This window comes from Macrotis lagotis, chromosome X (genome assembly GCF_037893015.1).
Source record: "Macrotis lagotis isolate mMagLag1 chromosome X, bilby.v1.9.chrom.fasta, whole genome shotgun sequence".
Classification (NCBI taxonomy): Eukaryota; Metazoa; Chordata; class Mammalia; order Peramelemorphia; family Peramelidae; genus Macrotis; species Macrotis lagotis.
In genome coordinates, this window is record NC_133666.1 from 430773597 (window position 1) to 430792188 (window position 18592).

An 18592-nucleotide genomic window follows, 5' to 3' on the forward strand; every position below is an offset into this window, starting at 1 on the left:
GGCTCATGAAGAGAATAATGTGTACTTGAAAGCTAATTGAAAAACAAGTAAGGTAAAAAAAAACAATTATAATTATAATTTAATGCAATTTGAGTCAATTCTGCTTATCAAGTAATCAAGTAAACAATCTGATATCTTGATAACAATAGGATTTTATCAAGCAATGAAATAATCAAACTGTGATTAATAATATCAGATTAATTATATTAGAGTAATAAATTAAACTAAGAGAAGAGGCACAAAGATTTATAATTTTAGAAGGAAAAAAGGTGTGAATATGAATTCTGAGTAAACTCAATTCAATAGATTTAGCCCAATGAGGAAATAAAATACATTCTCACACTGCTTTAAAAATCTAACAATCTACAGGAAAGAGGGGAGGACTGGGAAAGGGAAAGATAAGGGAAGAAGGACTGATAAAAGGGAATAGAAGCTAAAAGTAAAATTAAACAGAAAGTTAAAATTTTGAAGGAATAGTCAAAGGGAAAAGGTAGAGAAATTTTGGTGAGGAGGATTAAGGGAAAAGGAAAGAGAAAAATGCAATGGAGAAAGATAGCATGAAGGAAAATACAGAATTAGTAATTTTAACTCTAAATGTGAATGAGATGGACTGTCCCATAAAAGGGAAGCAGGTAGTAGAATGGATTAAAACCCAGAATTCTACAAAATATTGTTTACAAGAATCACACTTTTTTCTTTTTTTTTTTTTTTAGGTTTTTGCAAGGCGATGGGGTTAAGTGGCTTGCACAAGGCCACACAGTTAGGTAATAAGTGTCTGAGGCCAGACTTGAACTCAGTCTAGGGCCAGTGCTCTATCCACTGCACCACCTAGCCACCCCATACAAGAATCACACTTGAAGCAGTCATAGGGTAAAGGTAAAATGTTGGAACAAGATATAATATGCCTCAGCTGAAGAAAATTCTGAGGTGGTGATCGTAACCTCAAAAGAAATAAAAAAGTAAAAATCAATCTTATTAAAAGGGATATGGAAGGAAACTGCATCTTCTTAAAAGTTACCTAGTGGAATAGCATCCAAATTCCTATAGGAAAAGTTGAGTGAATTACAAGGAGACATAGACAGAAAAATGTTAACAATGGGAGACCTCAGTCTCCCTCTCTCAGAACAGATAAATCTAGCAACATGTAAACAAGAAGGAAGAAAGTGAATGAAATCTTAGAAAACTTAGATATGATGCACCTCTGGGAAAAAACCTAATGGGGATAGAAAAGACAATATATTATTCATGGTAGTACATGGTACCTTCACCAAAATTCACCCTGTAGTAGAGCACAAAAGGCTTATAATCAAATGCAGAAAGGCAGAAATAATAAATACACCATTCTCAGAACATGATGCAATAAAAATTAAATGCAATAAAGGGTCAGGGAAAGATAAAAAAATTAATTGAAATTTAAATAAATTTATCTTAACTAATAGGTGACTCAAATAATACATAATGGAACAATCAATAATTACATCGAAGAATATGATAATAATGACACATCATGCCAAAATTCATGGGATACAGTCATGAGGGGAAACTTTATATCTCTAAATGCATATAAGAATAAAATAGAGAAATAGGAGGAAGAATGAACTGGGTATGCAACTAAAAAGGCTAGAAAATGAACAAAGGGAAGACTCCAAACATTTATCTTGGTCTTGCACTAATCAACATATTTACTATTGACTTGTATAAATGCATAGATGTGTGTTTATTAAATTTCATATGACACAAATATAGGAAGGATAGGTAACATTCCAGATTAAATAAGGAGGGCCCAAAATGTTGTCTTCTTGCTAAAGTCCAGGTTGAATTCAGTAAGAGGAAATTCAATAAGCATGAGTGTAAAGTCTTTGATATGTATAAATACAATCAAGCTCATCATACACACACACACACACACACAAAAACACACACAAATTGGACATTTGTTCTGGAAAAGGTCTAGGGTTTCAGAATCTGTTTCCACAATACTAAGAAGAAATGAATGTCCAATGAAGTTTTATCAACATGGTGAAAGGATTAAATTTCTGTCATCTGAAGATTACTTGATGGTGATTATTAACCTGAAGAAGAGAAAATAGGAATTTATGTTTCCGTATCTGTGTGTGTGTATGTGTGTGCATGAACTAATAGATAAGCTTAAGAGATAAGCTTGAAGAACTTTTAAAAAATACTTATTCTATTTGGCTCTAGGAGCTAGATTGAAAAGAAAAAGTGTAAATTTCAAAGGGTCAATTTAGATCTGAGATCAAAAAAGCTTCCTAAGTAAACTGGTCTTCCTCAAGAGGCCAGATGAACATGTATTAGAAATATGATAATAGGGATTCCTCCTGTGCACATATTTGATTAAGTGGACACTGAAGTTTCTTCCAACTCTAAAATTATATGATTTTATAAAGCTATCTCTAGAAAGTAGGGAGAAGGGATAGACAACACCTCATTTCTCCCCATTTAAAAGGATGTCACTCCTAAATTGTACAACCACTCCCATATGAGATAAAGTGGGTCAATCTAGGAAGAGGACTTGAAAAGAATATTTTCAAGACATCAATCCAGGGAAATCCAGATCTGTTCATATTCTTTTGTCTCTTCTTGAAAAACAAGCAAATGGGGTGGCTAGGTGACATAGTGGATAAAGCACCGGCCTTGGAGTCAGGAGTACCTGGGTTCAAATCCGGTCTCAGACACTTAATAATTACCTAGCTTTGTGGCCTTGGGCAAGTCACTTAACCCCGTTTGCCTTGCAAAAAAAAACCTTAAAAAAAAAAAGCAAACAAAAAAAAACCCTTTGTCTTCAAGTCTCACAGCAGGCAAAGTATCAGCACTAATGACCAATTAATCATTTACTTTCAGCAGGTTTTCCTACTATGCCTCCTTCTTGTATTACTTGCCTAGACTATCTCTCTTATTCTCAACTAGTTCTCAGAAAAAATATATATTATCAGGTATTGATTCATTAATGTATTTTAAGTTAGATGAGGTTTAGTCTCTCATTGTAAAGTTACAATCTCCTTTAAAAGAATTTTTATTTCATTAGCTGAATAAGTAGGATAGAGATGCTTGGGGATAGGGAACTCTTGTGTGAAATCCGGCCAAATGGGCAGATGTCCACTGTGTGTTAGAGGTTTTAATCACTGAACAGCCATCAATTAAACCAAACTTCCTGAAGGTTCCTTCTTTAGCCAATACTACAGCTGTGACTTCAGGCAGAGCAGGCATAAGCAGCAGGTGGGAGCAGGATGGGATAGAAATAGAGTTGGACAGAAAGTGATCATTAGTATAAGCCATAAACTCTGTGAAAGAAAGACAATGGGAACAAGAAGAATCCATATGGTCTATTGTGTAGATTCATAGGCAGAATCCCAAAGTTATAATTATTCTGTTATTTAAGGAGTTTTTGCAAATGTATTTTTAATTCAATTTCATTTTATTTTCAGTTTTTAGCTTCTTTCCTTTTCCATTCCTCCTCCTTATTGTTTAGTTTTAATGAAAATAGTGTGTGTCCTACTCAAAATGAAACTAGGCAGAGAATTTGATTTATAGTCAGTGCAACACCTAGATTCCTACCCAGGTTCTGATATTTGCTGCTTACTACATCTTGCACAAGTCCCTTTGATGCTTGACTTCATTTTACTCCTGTGTATAAGAGTTGGAGGGATTTCACGAGATACCATTTGATGCCTCTTTCAATCCTAAGTCTTTTTATTCTCTTAAAAATTTCTTAAGCATCATTAGACAACTCCTTGGGTGTTTTTGTTCAAAGAGAAATCAAACCATTTGCTCCCTGAAGTAACTTCAGTTACTTCAGTGTGTGTTTACAATGCTAGAACAAGATTAACTTTTGAATGGAATATGTCACACCAAGCATAAAAATACTGACTTTCAAAGTACAAAGGAGATTTTCTGTTGGTTATAATTTGCCACACATTGAGAGTCCATTTTGTTCAGTGCACTCTAAGTATTGAGAATATAAAGACAAAAATGAAATTGCCCCTTACTGCAGAAAGCTTAGATATTGCATGAAAGAACAAGAGATTTGAGGTCTAAGTCATTAGGAAACTGGTAGAATCATCAAGAAAATAGAGAAGCTGGGAGAAGGGGAAGGATTTGAGTCGACAATAATGAATTAATTCTTAGAGGTGTTAGGTGGATATTAAGGTGATAAAACTCATTGGGAAACAAGAAATATATGACTGGAACTCAGGGGAGAAGTCACATGCACTCATCTGATGTCCCTAAAGAGAGAAAATAAAACAAAAAAAGAGAACTCAAAAAAAAACCCATAAGGGATCTCTGTACTAAAGGGGTGGAATAAAGAAGAGGCAGCTAGGTGATGCAGTGGATAGAGCACTGACCTTGGAGTCAGGAGGATGGGAATTTGAATCTGCTCTCATGTACTTGACACTAACAAGTGTGTGACCTTAGACAAGTCACTTAACTCCAATTGCCTCACATCTAGGCCATCACCAGTTGTCCTGATTCATATCTGACCACTGGACTCAGATGAAAGTGGGGCTAGTGATTTAACACTATACCCCCTCACTCTAATCCAATTCATATGCTTATCATGGCATTACCACCCTGATGTCATGGTCTTCTTCGAAAATAAAGGATAAAAATTATTATAATAAAGGTGAGTAATTGTGAATAACATTTTGAAAAATAGTGATTAGAAATGCAAATATCTAAGTATTATTTGATATTTTAAGTAAAAAGAAAGGTTTCTCAACCTTCAACTAAGAGCTATAAAGCTGAATGCTGTCCCAGTGTGCAAAAAATGTCAATCTGCCATGTCAAGATTTGTTCTCCTCTATTGACTTGGTCTGTGTGAATGCTACCTGGTTAGCTTTGTAATAGTACCACTAAATTCCCTTCATTGGGTCATGGAATCACAAGAGAAGAGACATCTTGGATGAGGAGACAGAAATCTAATGTTTGTTTGTAAACATTCCCTCTCCAGTCTAAGTGGGATTCATATCAATAGGAATTCCAAGCAAATATTTCAACTTATGAGATGATCATAATGTAGAATTGTGTCATCTATTTGAAAGCTTATTGGTTGTCTAACTCAATTTTATGATTCTTTGTCCTTTCTTTTAAAAAATGGCCCCCAAATTTTGTATCAGTGTTGGTATCTTTAATGATATCATCCACCCATTTAAGATCGCAGAGAATAAAACTTTGTGTATAAAACTCACTCTCTATTATTTTATTTTTATTCTAAGAAAATTATGATTATCATAAAAGGACCAGAGTGCAGCAGAGGAACCCAGCAGAGGAGAAACCATCCAGAAATGGGAAATAGGGGAGAAAAATCTAAGATGAGACTATCAGAGATCACAATTGAGAAGTCATTCATGATATCAGGTCAAACAATTCTGGAGGGATGAAAATTAAGTAACAAGAGTTTTAGGAATGACTGAGCCTTAAGGGAGTCAAGGCTCAAATCTAGATTTCAATTATTCTGGAATGGATGAGAAGGGATAGAGATGGAAAGGGTAGGTTAAAGAGTGATAAAAGAAGCATTTATTAAATGCTTATTATGAGTCAGAAACTGTGCTAAACATTGGGAATACAATTATAAGGTCAAGGTATAGCACAGAGAAACTACTGCCAGATTCACTGTTATAGGGATATCGTACCTACTCTCTCCTCTTACACTCCAGTTTTCCTCTGTTTTGAACACATCCTTGTTTCTATGTTGGATTCAGTGCTAGGAAAGTTTAGTATCTAATAAAATGGGGGTCTAGATTACTTTTTTTCTCACATTCTGGTTTATTAAACTCCTACTCAGTGAACTGAAGAAAATCAATCTAAATATGGGTTTTCAACCATACCTAGGAAACTAAAGAGAGGAGAAAAGAAAGGTATTCAATATACACTGTGAATTAGGACAGTAACTTATTTACTACATAGAAATAAAATACCAATGGATACAAATGAATCACCTAGTGGATTTAAAGAACAGATTAAGATAGATTTCAATGCCTGAATATAGACTCATTATTAACTTCCATACTCGATACTTAAAGATCATCAGGACAAAAAACAATTAGGACTTTCTAATAGGAATGGTCATGTTTCAGTAAGTTTTCTACTTTCCAAATAATTCTAGTTCATCCAGACAAAAGTCATCTTTTTTAATGAAGAAACTTTCTTGACACACAATAGATTGTAATCCTCGGAACTAATAGACCTCTATACTTTAAAAATCACAAGATCACCTCTGAAGTTTGAATATGCCATCTTGAGGTTTGCCACATATTTGGGAAAGGATACAAAAAAAAAGACATTCAAGAATCTAGGTTCAAGGGCAGCTAGGTGGCACAGTGGATAGGACACTGGCCCTGGAGTCAGAAGTACCTGTTCAAATCCAGTCTCAGACACTTAATAAATACCTAGTTGTTTGGCCTTGGGCAAGCCACTTAACCCCACTGCCTTGAAGAAAACTAAAAAGAAAGAAAGAAAGAAAGAAAGAAAGAAAGAAAGAAAGAAAGAAAAAAAGAAAGAAAGAAAGAAAGAAAGAAAGAAAGAAAGAAAGAAAGAAAGAAAGAATCTAGGTTCAGTATCATGTAACTGATACCTTTGTGTAGTTGTGTGTACAATTAGGGTTGGGGTTAAACTATGGAGACCTCAGTTCTATTGACATGTAGTTGTTTCACTTTTGTTATACTATTTATCTCATTAAATTCTTACCCTGTTCCCCTTATGAAATAGCATGAAAAGTTAAGACTTGGACCCATATCTAGGTTCACTGAAAAAAAATGGAGCATAGAAAGGTACTCAATGCACAGTATAAATGAGGTATGGGACAGGAATTTATTTCCCACATCCAAAAAAAAAATGCTTAAAGATATATTTTTTAAAGCACTCTCAGTTCAAAAGATGACATTAAACAGTATCCAGTCCCTTATCATAATATTACTATTATAATTTCTTGAGAGAGTGATTCTTAAAATTCATTAGAATACAAAACATTTTGAAGGATAATTGATTAGACACTTTACATTTTACTCTGTATCTGCATTGTCTCCATTTTAATGTCCATGTTTTATGTCATAGCAGGTATAAAGAATGTGCCCCTCTTTTTGCTGATTGCTGTGTTCTGAAATGAAGAAGTTTCCCTTCCCACAATCAAATCTGTTTACTACATTCTGGTCTCCCAGTCTGCTTGAATTTATTATGAGATTTCCAAGTTCCAAGTGTCCACATTGTGAACAATGTTTGGTCACCTACTCAGGAAAGAAAACACAAAGCAGTTAAAAAAACAAAAACAAAAACAAAAACAAAAACAAAAACAAAAACAAAAAACAGCCAGTCACCTAGATAAAAGTTCACCTATGTGACTATGTGATTACATTCTTCATATGGGAACAACTATTGGGGCGGGGGGGGGGGGGGGGGGGGTGAAGAACAATGCCTATTTACCTCCTGGGAAGTCTAAAAACTGAGCACTTAACTGCCACTCCTTTATCTATTGTGCAGACCAGTTGTTTTTCTGGTGAGATGTACTGAAGCAAGAAGGTGAAGTATGAGCTCTCTTTATTTTTAAATTTTATTATTTATTTACTATTTTAATTCTTTTATTTTCAAATTTTGAGTTTCTTATTCCCTCCCTGTCTTCTCTTTGACCCACTGAGAGGTCAAACAATATCATATTAATGATACATGTGGATTCCTGCAAAACAGATTTATATATTAGCTATATTTCAAAATAAGCAAGAACAATTAGAAAATTATATTTTTAATTCGCACTTAGAGTTCATTGGATCTCTCTGTAGAGGTGGATGGCATTTTTGCATCATGAGTCTTTTGGAAATGAATAGTTTATTGTATTGATCAAACTAGACAGGTATTTCACAGATGATCTTCCAATTCTTCTCACATCACTTTTGCATCAATTCATGTCTTGCAATGGTGTTTTTTTTTTCTGAAACCATCGCCTTCTTCATTTCTTATAGTGCAATAGTTCTCCAATACAATAATATGTCACAACTTGCTCAACCCAATTGATGAGCATCCCCTCAATTTCCAACTGCAAATCACCATGAAAAAAAGAGCTGCTGTAAATATTTTGAACATATAAGTCCTCTTCTTTTGTTTTGATTTCTTTAGAGTGGAGACTCAATAGTTGAATTATTGAGTCAAAATGTATGCACAATTTTACAGTCCTTTGAGCATAGTTATAGATTTTCTTTTTAGAAGGGTTGGTCCAGTTCACAACACTACCAACAAATTATTAGTATATTCATTTTTTTCTTCATTGCTTCCAACATTTTTTATTTGCTATCTATGAGGAGGTACTTCAGAGGTTTTAAAATTTGTTTTGCATTATTTTCCCTTCTTTTTAAAATGATCTATTCACATTTTTCACCATTTTTCATTTGGGGAATGACTCTTATTTTTGTAAATTTACCTCCACCTGCTTATTTCATTGTCATTGTATTTTTTAGTAAAATGTAACTCCCTAATTATATGTAATTAGTTTTATTTTTTTCTTGTCTGAGATGATTACCACCTCTGTCTTTTTTACTTCAGTTGAAGCTTATGAGATTCTGTTCCAACCTTTTAATTTAACTTTGTGTCTTTTTTGGTTCAAGTGTCTCTCTATTTCTTTATTCCTGTATAAATATTTTAACTTTATCTTCCATTTCTACCTATATTAACCTTTTAATACTTCTCTTGAGTCTTTATCTCTGGACTTTTTATCAGGAATGGTTGAAAGTCCTCTTTTTCATTAAATATCAATTTTCCTTTGAAGAATTTGCACTCAGTTTTCCTAAGTAGGAGACTCTTGATTGTAATTCTAGATCCTTTGCCTTCCAGAATATTATATTATTTGACCTCCATTTCTTTAGAATGGAAGTCATTAAATCATGTATGGTGCTGACTGGGACTCTATATTTGAATTGTTTCTTTCTGGTTGCTCATTGACCTAGGAGCATTGAAATTTAACTGTAATATTCCTTGAAATTTTCATTTGAGGAACTCTTTCAGAAAAAGATCAGTAGACTCTCAATTTCTATTTTATTCACCACATCTAAGATATCAGGGAAGTTTTCTTGGCTTTTTTTAAATCATGTTTGTCTAATAAATATTACATTATCTCTCATTTATCTATTGTGGAGATCAGCTGTTTTTCTGATGCAATATTTCATATTTTTTTCTATTTTTCATTCTTTTAATTTCTTTATTATTTCTTAATATCTGATGGAGTCATTAGCTTCCATTTGACTTATTCTGCTTTTTTAATTTCTTTTCTTCTGTGAATTTTTTGACCTTTGTTCTTTTAACAATTATGGTAATTCTACTTTTTAAGTTCTTTTCATTAGTAATTTTTGTATTCCTTTTACCAAAGTGTTATTTTCCAAAATTTTCTTGCAATATTCTCATTTCTTTTCCCAATATTCCCTTATCACTCATCTCTTTCTTTAACACATTCTTGTGGAGCTTTAGGTCCAATTAGCATTTTTGAGGGTTTTTTGGTAGCTATTTTCACAGTGTTGTCTTCTTCTGAGGTTAATTCTTGGTCTTACGTGTCAGCAGAGTAGTTTTTTAATAGTCAAATTATTTTTATTGCTGTTCTCTCATATTTTCCATTCTATTTCTTTATTTTGAACTTTATGGTAAGTTGTGCACTGCTCAACAGAAGATGGGGAGTCACTTATAAAGCTTTAGACCTTTTTTAATGCTGTCTTTTTTGGAACCAATTCTGGGATTTTACAAGTTTTTGGCACTTCCAGGTTGTGTACTCCTGGGTGAAGGATGGTCACTGCTCTATGTGTATGTAGTATGGTCTTTGTCCAAGACAAGTCCCTGGTCCTCCTGCAGTTCCAGATGCTGACACTCTTCTCTGCTTTGATACTTATGAAATGGAACACTGCTTCCTTGTGACCATCACCAGTGTCCTGACACTGTAACTAAGTCTTGTGTTTCCACAATAGATTTGCCAATCAGTACTAACTCTACCCAGTGCCAGCAAAGGGTCCTCTGTATTCTCTTTCTGTTCTGTTGTTCTATCTCCTAACTCTTTCTGGGTTAGGAATTTTTTGTTACTATGGTTCATGTGTGGGGTCCAGACAGACTCACCAGATCTCTTCCCTGGTATTACAATGTTCTCATGCTTGCTTTTTAAATTTCACAGGAAAAAATATCTGACCCCAAATTTTTGTTAGGTTTGACACTCCAAAAATTAATTTGAAGCCTCATTTTAATGTTGTTTAGAAGGGAATGTTGGAATAATTCAGTTGGCCCCTAATCTGCCTACTTAGCTCCATCATCTAAGCTCTCTCTTCTTTTCAAAAGTACTCCTGAGCCATCAGTTCCTGTGTTTAGTAGTCAATGAGAGGATCACTTCATTATTTTAAAATGCCCATTATCCTTCATTGTCAAGCCATTTTCCTGGCTTTAAGAGAGAAAATGAACATGACTGACCAATTGGGCAAAACAACTCTGAAAATATTTGATGGAATTGACTTTGTTACAAAAAAAAATGGTTTTGGTTTTCTTTTTTTCTTTTTTTTATTGTTTTGGTTTTTATGTAGAAGAGATATGGCCTCATTTGTTGGGAGTTAATAGAGAGCTTGAAAAATGAAAAGGAATAAAGAGTGATTAATAATGTTTGTCTCATATATTTAAAGTTATAATTTCAAAAGCATAGGTCAAAAAGTAAAATTTGCAAGTAAAAAGTCTAAGTCTTCCTCTGATACTAAAAGACATAGAGGAAAGGATAGAAGACAATACTTTGGACAAGTCAGAGGAAGAAAAGGCAAATTATGCCTGATGTTTGCAGTCGTCTCAGTCTGCAATCTGTTAATAGAAATGGTACTAACAACTAATATTCCATTTTAAAATTTTAGTTTTACATAGCATAAAGCTGCACAAGGTCATACATTGTTTTCTGACTTGGAATTCCTAAGAATCACAGGCTCCCAAAATCTCATAACAGTCTGGGACCTCGAAATTCATATGATCCAAACCAAATTTCAAGAAATCTTTTCTCTAATATTAATGAGAAGTAGATAAACAACCTCTATTTGAGAACTTTGCCTGATGGTACCCCTTACATTTTTCTATTTACAATGTATTTTTCTTTTATATATAAAAAATTTCATACAAAATCATTTGAATATTGTCTCCTCTATTATATTGTAAGCTTCTGGAAAACAAGGGTTATTCAGTTTATTTCCTTTCTTTGTATTCCCAGAAAATCGTATACTACTTGACATTTAGTAAACACTTCAAAGTTGCTTATTGACTGACCAAATCCAATATTATTTCCCATTGAGACAAATAAAGAACTTTTCTTTATATTATGTTGAAATTTACCTCTCTGAACTTTAACCCATTTTAATTATAATTTGCTATACTCGAGGACCTAGTAGACATGATTAATTTCTCTTCTCTCTGTGCAGCCTTTAGATAATTGAAATCAATTATCATCTTTACCTTCATTCCCCTCAAGACTTCTCAATTCAATCCACAATTATTGTGTTTACTAACTTTCAGGTCCTGTGTTTTCTGTTGAAAAAAGACAACAATGGTGCAATCCCTGACCCCAAGGAACTTGTATTCATATCTTCCCTGATAATACTCTCAGTTACATCCTGATTTATTTTACTTTCCTTTTTGCTCTTATAGATGTATTTTTAAAATCTTTATTTATTTATTTATTTATTTACTTATTTTCAACTCCATGAAATGATAGTTTTCAGTAATCATTTTTGCAAGATATTGAGTTTTGCATTTTTCCCTCCCTTCCCTCTCCTTCCTTCTGACAGAAATTAATGTAATATAGGCTATACACATATAACTATACTAAACATAGATCCATATTAATCATGTTGTGAAAGAAAAATCAAATGAAATGGGGAAAAAAAGAAAAAAACCATAGTACCTAAGACAAATTTCAAAAATTGCAGATATTTAAAATTTGGTCTTGATTTAAAATCCTTTTCTTTCTCAGGATTTGGATGGGTATTTTCCATAAGTCTCTTAGAATTGTCTTTGATTTTTGTGTTGCTGAAAAGACCAAGTCCTTTATAGTTGGTGATCACCTAAAGTTGCTCTTAGTGTATATAACGTTCTTTTGGTTCTGCTCATTTCACTCTTCATTAGTTCATACAAGTCTTTCCAGGCTATTATGAAGTCCCATCCCTCATGATTTCTTATGGAACCATAGTGTTCTATCACATTTATATCCCATAATTTGTTCAACCGTTTCCCCAATTGATGGACATCTCCTCAATTTCTAATTCTTTGGCACTATTAAAAGAGCTGAGATATATATATATATATATATATATATATATATATATATATATATATATATATATACATATATTGACATTATGGGGTTTTTACAATTTGTCATGATTTCTTTGGGATTCAGAGCTGATGTGGTATTGGTATTGCTGGTTCATAGAGTAGGAACATTTTTATTGCCTTTTGGGTGTAATTCCAACTTGCTCTCCAAAAAGGTTAAATCAATTCCCAAATCCACCAAAAATGTAATATTAGTGTCCCAGTTTTCTCACATTACCTCCAACATTGATCATTTTCCTTTTCAGTCATATTGAACAATCTGATAGATATGAGGTGGTACATTAGAGTTGCTTTAATTTTTATTTCTCTCATCAATAATGATTTAAAAATTTTTTTCATAGAGCTTTAATTTCTCCATCTGAGAACTCCCTTTTCATATCCTTTGACCATTTATTAATTGGAGAATGAGGTCTTATACATTTGACTCAGTTCTCTATATATTTTAGAAATGAGGGTGGCTAGGTGGCACAATGGATAGAGTACCAGCCTTGGAGTCAGGAGTAACTGGGTTCAAATGCGGTCTCAGACACTTAATAATTACCTAGCTGTGTGGCCTTGGGCAAGCCACTTAACCCCATTGCCTTGCAAAATCTAAAAAAAAAAGAAAAAAAAAAGAAATGAGTCCTTTGTTAGAAACATTAATTGTAAAATTGTTTTCCAACTTTCTGCCTTCCTTTAATCCTGGTTGCTTTGGATTTATTTGTACAAAAACTTTTCAGTTTAATATAATCAAAATTATCCATTTTGCATTTCATAATGTTCTCCCTCTTTTCTTTGTTCATAAACTATTCCCCTTTCATAGATATGACAGGTAAACCATTTCTTATTCTCCTAATTGACTTATTCTTCTAATATCACCTTTTATGTCTAAATCCTAAATTTAGACTTTATCTTGGTATAAGGTATGAATTGTTGCTCTATGCCTAGTTTTTCCCATACTATCTTCTAGTTTTCCCAACACTATTTTTTTTTATCAAAGAGTGAATTCTTATCTCAGAAGCTGGAATCTTTGGTCTTATCAAACATCAGATTACTATAGTTATTTACTACTGTGTTTTTTTGTACCTAAGCTGCTAAATTTTTTTACTCTGATTCTAATATGATCTCACAATTCAAGTCTTTTTTTTCTTCACACAACCAGAGGCTAAGCTCTAGCACTACTACCGGGACATACATAAGATATAACTGAATGCTATCAAAGACTGTCCCCATCCCCAAATAAGACTATGTTCCTGTATAGAGGCTTTCTTGGGTGCTTACAGTCACTTTTCTTATTTTGGAAAAGTTCCATTTGTCAAAATCATTAAAATGTAGCACTTAGGTAAAATTCTAAAGTCATAAGTTATCCTAGGGAGAATACTAAAGGAGTATTATCTCAGTAACTTGGGACACTCTCACTCTCTAGTCTTTGAATTGAAATACAATATTGTTGATTCATTTTTCATTTGTTCATTCATTCATTCACAGTCCAATAAATTGTCCAGATTTTCTTCCTACTACATCTTTCTGATAGAAGCTGCCACTACTCTATATGTAAAAAGTTAATATTATTTACCCTAAATGTAGGTCTTGAAATTTCATTTTATGAGATTGACGTTATTTTGATTATCTTATGATCTTTTTGGTAAGATTCTAATTCTGGCATCTAATTTGTTAACTCTCTTTTCATGCTTCCTGTGCTTTACAAATTTCATGGCCATTCTACGTATGCCTTCATCTAAATCACTGATAAAAGTTTTGAATAGTACAAGTTCAAGAACGCCCTTGATTCTTAGCATAATGCCCCCCAAGAAGTAATCCCCTAGCACATACTTGTTGAATTAGATGGCATTAACTGTTACCAACAAGATTGTTGCCAGGCATGACACCTTGAGGAGTGAGAGGTAAAACCAGAATAGGATTGATGGATGGGGGGAAGGGAGTTCAAGAAATAAAAGAAGATATGGAAGTTCATAATAAGAACTAAGAATTAACTGTTGAAATGAAAGTGAGTTGGAAGAACAAAAGTGTATTGTTAAAATGTGGAATTTCATATTTCAAGATCTTAGACTTTAAGGAGTTTTGAATGATAGTGAAGTCTAACTTGTAATCATGCCAAGTAAGTAGCCCTAGAATTGATGAAGACCATGAGAGATTAATAGATTAAGGAGAGACTTCCATTTGTTAGATGATAGTGTTAGTATGCAGTTTCCCAAGGATGATAAAAGGAGTTTTATAGAGAGGAAATTTATAAGCCAGGTGTTAAAGTCAGTGAAAAAATTAGAAAGTTTCTTGAAGTTGTTTGATGAAAATTGGAATTGTTATCATTGATACAGTTAATCAACATGAACTTCAAAGGAGAAGAGGTTTATGATGGGAGAAAAAGAACTTGGTATTGAAACTTGGTCAGGGTAGTTAGAGATAAGAAAAAACATATGATACCCTCAAATATCAGCAAAAATTTCATTAATGCTAAGGTCATAAGAGGAAAAGATCAATAAAAAGATGTTTGTTGACAGAAAAGTTTTTCAAAAGTCATGATTTTTTTATCAGAAAGGAATTAGGCATGGAGAGGAACAGAGCACAAATAGATAACATTAAGTTTAAACTGGGCTTTGTCAATCAGGTTCAAGTCTTTTTTATTTCACCTTAAAAAAATGCATCAGGTACTAGTGAACCATAAAATACAATTAAAACTATGTTAATAACTGAAATTCAAAAGCATATAATGTGAGAATATAAGGGATATAAAAATACAATTCCCATTGAGTTAGGAGCTTAAGAAAACAACTTGTAGGCAATTGGAGCTCAGACAAAGGTTTCTCATAACCTTCCATGATCCAAGTCTAATCACATTAGTATAAACTGTTAGGCAGGCAGGGCTGAGCTATGGGGCATGGAAGAAAAAGACCCACCTCTGGCTACCACAGATAGAACGTCCCTGGAAGCCAATTCAAACTTCAACTACAGATATGAATGCCAAGACAGGTAGATGTACATGAGAAGTTTACACTTCAGGTGTTGGTAACTGAGATGAAAAGGATGAAACAGGAATTTAGAAGGTACAGTAAGTGGGAAGGATTTACTAATCATAGAGCAGGAATAGTATTAACAGGAAAGAGATTTTGAGAATGCATAAATCTCAAACTTCTAATTAGAAAATTCATTTAATAGAGATTTTAAAAATTAGTCCTCAACAGCCTGAATCAGTCTTCTATGAATTAGACCTTCAATGGTAGCCTGAGTTAGAGTTGAAATTTCATCTTGTAGATTCCAGAGAGACATTAAATTTGATGGAGAGCGTTGTTATGATAAAAACATGGATTTTGGAATATTACTTTGGTTCATGTAGATTGCTTGGTCCAATTAGACTGTAGAGAGAGATGGTAGTAAATAAGATTTCTTAGGAAAAAAAGTGAGGTGGAGAAGGCAGCTAATAATCATAGCAAGGATCTCATTTAAGGGAGAGAATGAAGCATTACACAATAAACAGATTTGACCACATCAACAATCAGAAGACCTTGGTTTCAATCCTGCCTTTTACACATACTGATGGTTACATACTAGATAAATAATTTGACCTTTCAGTTCCACAAGGTGATAAGACTATAAATAGTAGAATGCCTGGAATCATGCTTTAAAATTTTTTCAATGCCATGAAATCCTAGAGTCTGAACATGAGAATCATTTGGACCAGCTAAAAGAACAGAAGCAAATTAACTTTTAAACAAGTTCATTTGTTCTCCTTTAATTTATCAGAATTATTTCTATGTGAGAGGGCTTAAGTACATCATAGCTCAATAGTACCAGACTGATTTTCTATGTAGGCCATGTCAGGGAAAGAGCAATTCTAGTTAATCCTAATGACATAATGTTTACAAGGGAGTTGTAAGACAGTTTCTCTAATAGATACATGACCTATAAAATAGCTGAAGAGCTGTTTCTCTCAAATAATAAAAGCATTTCCAGTTGTGCTCACATTGCTTAGAATCTTTATGTATTCATAAAATTCTCACATTCTAGCTCTGGTCTTCTTCCTGGAGCTTAGGTTTATTATATCTCTTGATAATTTGTCATCCTTTTAAATGACAAGGAAAGCAAAATAAATAAAACTAAAGGAAGTTTTTACTTTGTCATAGAGCAGCATTTACAAATGTGTAAATTAGAAGGGCCTAGAGTAAGGAATATTTGAGTTCAAATCTAGTCTCAGAAACTTATTAATTTTATGACCCTGGGCAAGCAACTTAACTATGGTTATCTCAATTTCATCATCTGTAGAAAGAATTGGCGAAAGAATGACAAGTCACTTAAGTATCTTTGCCAAGGAAACCCTGAATGGGGTCATGAGCAGACAGATACAATTGAAAGAACTGAGCATAACAATAATATTCAATGGCAATTTGTAATATTGTTCAGATACTTATGTAGAGATATTTAGATCATATTATATATATATATATATATGTATAGATGTTGAGTCACAAGACAGATTTCTAGTAGTGTTTGCTTTTTGCTTTTGACTTAATGTTTTAGGTTATAAAATGTTGGATAGATATTTAACATTCAGGAAGAAGAGCTATTCATGAAGACAAATAATCTACAAAGAAAAGTGTTGACTGATAAAGTAAGATTACAAAGTGTGTGAGAGAAAATGCTGAATATACAGGTGCAAAAATGAATGAAAAATTGTAAAATTAGTTTATCTTTAGTGGTAATAACTATTAGCAAAAAATTCATTTGAAGTAATTATTTCATTTAGATAGAAACAATTTTCTTCAGTGACTCTCCATTTTCTACTTGCTTGATCTTGACAAAGTTATTTCTATATACCTTTTATTTACCTGTAATATGGGGATGATAATGAGTGTAATGCATTCACAACGGTATTGGGAAGCTCAAGTAAGATAAAGCTTATGAGTAGGGATGATTGCTTTTTAACAACCAGTCCTCCAGAAAATAATGAAATCAGGGGGCGGCTAGGTGGCATGCTGGATAGAGCACCCGCCCTGGAGTCAGGAGTACCTGAGTTCAAATCTGGTCTCAGACATTTAATAATTACATGGCTGTGTGACCTTGGGCAAGCCACTTAACCCCACCATTGCCTTGCAAAAACTAAAAAAAAAAAATTATGTAATCAGGACATAGTTTTAAATTTAGTCTACAATACTTTTCCCTTCATTTTCACAAATCTGGAAATCAACAAAACACTGAATCAAACCCTGATTTATAGCATTTGCCGATTTCTGAGTTGTAAATTCTCACATTGTAAATTTAACATCAGATCTCCTGTGCCAATTAATGGTGACTACAGCACAACTCTGCTTACAAAAACAGTTTTCGCATTCCGGTCGCTGGCAGCCATCGGCGGGGTAAGCGCGAGCCGGGATGGGGGCCCGCAAGTAGCAGTGGGACGTGATGCGCTTCTTGCTGCAAGTGCACTGCTGGCAGCACTGCCAGCTCTGGGCCCTGCACCGCGCCCCCTGGCCCACCCGGCCCGGCAAGGCGCTCAGGCTGGGCTACGAGGCCAAGCAAGGTTACGGTCATCTACCGCATCCGCGTCCGGCGCGGGGGGGGGGGGGGGGGGGGGCGCAAGCGCCCGGTGCCCAAGGGGGCGACCTACGGCAAGCTCGTGCACCACGGCGTCAACAAGCTCAAGTTCGCCCGCAGCCTGCAGTCGGTGGCAGAAGAGCGAGCTGGCCGCCACTGTGGGGCCCTAAGAGTCTTGAACTCCTACTGGGTGGGTGAAGATTCAACCTATACATTCTTTGAGGTTATTCTTATTGATCCATTCCAATAAAGCTATCAGACGGAACCCCGAGACTCAATGGATCACCAAGCCAGTGCACAAACACAGGATGATGTACGGACTGACTTCAGCTGGTCGCAAGAACCGCAGTCTTGGAAAGGGTCACAAATTCCACCATACCATTGGAGGATCTGGTCGTGCTGCTTTGGAGAAGACGCAATACTCTCCAACTGCATCGATACCGCTAATTGGTGTACACTGATTTGTGAACTTAATGTTTAATAAATGCAATTTATTACCAAAAAATAGTTTTCTAATTTTCAAATATAAGCTAAATATTTTTTTTTCAGTTTGACCTATACTCCCCAGAGGTTAGAGCTGGATGAAGAAAGATATTACTACACTTAATACTAAATGGAAAAAACAAGCTTAATAGCTTAATATTTAATTTAATAATTAAATAGTTATCATAGCATATCAAACACTAACTACACAATCAACAAGATCTCAGTATTCCCAGTCTCTGGGATACCT

The 18592-nt window shown here is 34.1% G+C and overlaps 1 pseudogene; it reads left to right on the top strand.

Annotated features, from left to right (window-relative positions):
* The first annotated feature begins 17697 nt into the window (after window positions 1-17697).
* Window positions 17698-18306, top strand: LOC141499225 (large ribosomal subunit protein eL15-like; annotated as a pseudogene).
* Window positions 18307-18592: the final 286 nt, after the last annotated feature.